The following is a 2,369-nucleotide window of genomic DNA, read 5'->3' on the forward strand; positions in this document are numbered from 1 at the left end:
AGCTGTTCACATTGCAGCCTGTCTGAGAGACATTTCAGAATGGATGAAGGATCATCACCTTCAACTCAACCTTGCTAAGACAGAACTGCTCGTTGTCTCAGCCAACCCAGCACTTCATCACAACCTCTCTATGCAGCTAGATTTGTCAACCATAACTCCTTCCAGGACAGCCAGGAACCTTGGAGTTGTGATGGATGATCAGTTAAGTTTCACAGACCATATTGCTACAAAGGCCCGGTCCTGCAGGTTTGCCTTATACAACATTAGGAAGATTAGACCCTTCCTAACAGAGCAGATGCACAACTCCTTGTCCAAGCTCTTGTTCTCTCCAGACTGGACCTCCCTGCATGTACTATCAAGCCTCTGCAACTGATCCAGAATGCAGCAGCCAGAGTGGTCTTCAACAAGCCGAAGAAAGCTTGCTTCACACCTCTCTTCATCAGCTTGCACTGGCTGCCAATAGCCGCTCGCATCAAATTCAAGGTACTGATGCTTGCCTAGAAGAAAACCACTGGCGCTGCACCGATATACCTAAACTCGCTAGTTCTGACCTACGCGCCCTCCAGAAGCTTGCGTTCTGCAAGTGAACGACGCCTCGTGGTGCCATCCCAAAGAGGCACAAAATAACTCTCACGGCCCTTTTCCTGGACTGTTCCCAGCTGGTGGAACAACCTGCCTATCTCAATCCGAGCAGCTGAGTCTTTAAACATTTTCAAGAAACAATCTTTTTCGCCATCACCTGACCAATTAATACTAGCACTTACCTATTCTATTCTATTCTATTCTATTCGGTCTAATTTATTTATATATAACAAACACCTTGCTATGTGCACTGTGCTGGACTAACTGAGACTTGTCACAGCACTTGTATATTGTTGCTCTCTCGTTGGTCTGATTGCTTCTACTTTGTAAGTCGCTTTGGATAAAAGCGTTTGCTAAATGACTAAATGTAAATGTAATCTGAAGCTCTCAATCTCATTCACATTCAGATTCATAAATGTTATGTTTGTCTGCATCTTAATAACCAAAATAGTACATTGTCTAAAAAAAATGTCAGTCTGGATTTGGTTGGATCATTTAAATTGTGCGGTTATATTATTGGTTAATATATTTCTATTCGCATGTGGCCTTTATGACATGAGCAGTAAAGAAAAGTCACTTTTATATTGGAAGACATTATAATGCGAAAATTTTATTATATATATTTGCAAACCAAATTGTATTGCCAAGCATAAATTTGCACACCTAGCTCTTACATTTAAAGAAAAAAGCTTGACCGTTTAAAAAAAATATATATTTTTTAAATTTATTATATAAAAATACCAGATGGATAGGTCAATACAGTATTTTGTGAAACTCTGTTATATTTATATGTATTTTGTTAACCATTTTATATTGATCAGCATAAATTTGCACACTTAACCCTTACATTTAAAAATTATTTATTAATATTTTTTGTTATCCTTTATTATTTAAAATACCTGGTGAATAAATTCAAGACATTATTGTATAAAACATTATTTTTTCACATATTTTGTTAACCAAATGTTATCTTGATAATCATAAATTTGCACACTTGAATCTTACTTTCAATTTATTTATTTTTTTATCATTTATTATTTAAAAGTGGATAAGACCAAGACATTACTTTGAGGAAACTTTATATATATATATATATATATATATATATATAGTTTGCACAATTAACTCTTACGTTTATTTATTTAAAAAACAATTTTTTAAGTGTTAACTTTAAGACGTTTAATGTGGTTCAGAGCAGTAATATACACTACCAGTCAAAAGCTTTTGAACAGTAAGATTTTTAATGTTTTTAAAGAAGTCTCTTCTGCTCACCAAGCCTGCATTTATTTGATCCAAAATACGTTTTTGATGCAGGCTTAGTGAGCAGAAGATAATTCTTTAAAAACATTACAAATCTTACTGTTCAAAAACTTTTGACTGGTAGTGTACAGGTTTCATGACATTGACTTTACCTGGGTTATTATTATTATTATTTTTACTGCTTATATATGCACTCTGTGTTTGTCTTTATCTGTCTGTGCACTCCACGCTTCGCTGTAGGGATCCCATAATCCTCCAGAACCACAGGAAATAACACTCGTCTGTTTCAGGTGTTTTTCCCTCCCTGCTTTCCTGAATGTCAGTGGTGTGTGTGCGCGCGTGCGCGTGTCTGTGTGAGTGTGTGTGTGTGTGTGTGTGTTCAAACAGCCTCTGTTCATTACTGGAAACACCATTTGTGTCTGTATTTATAAATTATATATTTGCAACAGAGATGACCGCAAGCTTGAGAATAAAGCAAAGCTGATTCAAACACTTGGGAGAGCTTCACAAGGAGTGGACTGAAGCTA

The 2,369-nt window shown here is 36.2% G+C and overlaps 1 long non-coding RNA gene across 1 annotated transcript in view; it reads left to right on the forward strand.

Annotated features, from left to right (window-relative positions):
- Window positions 1–2,369, forward strand: part of LOC107741970 (uncharacterized) — a 23,244-nt gene that overhangs the window by 6,651 nt on the left and 14,224 nt on the right. The window lies entirely within an intron of this gene.

Source organism: Sinocyclocheilus rhinocerous, unplaced genomic scaffold (genome assembly GCF_001515625.1).
Source record: "Sinocyclocheilus rhinocerous isolate Xijiao unplaced genomic scaffold, SAMN03320098_v1.1 scaffold736, whole genome shotgun sequence".
Classification (NCBI taxonomy): domain Eukaryota; kingdom Metazoa; phylum Chordata; class Actinopteri; order Cypriniformes; family Cyprinidae; genus Sinocyclocheilus; species Sinocyclocheilus rhinocerous.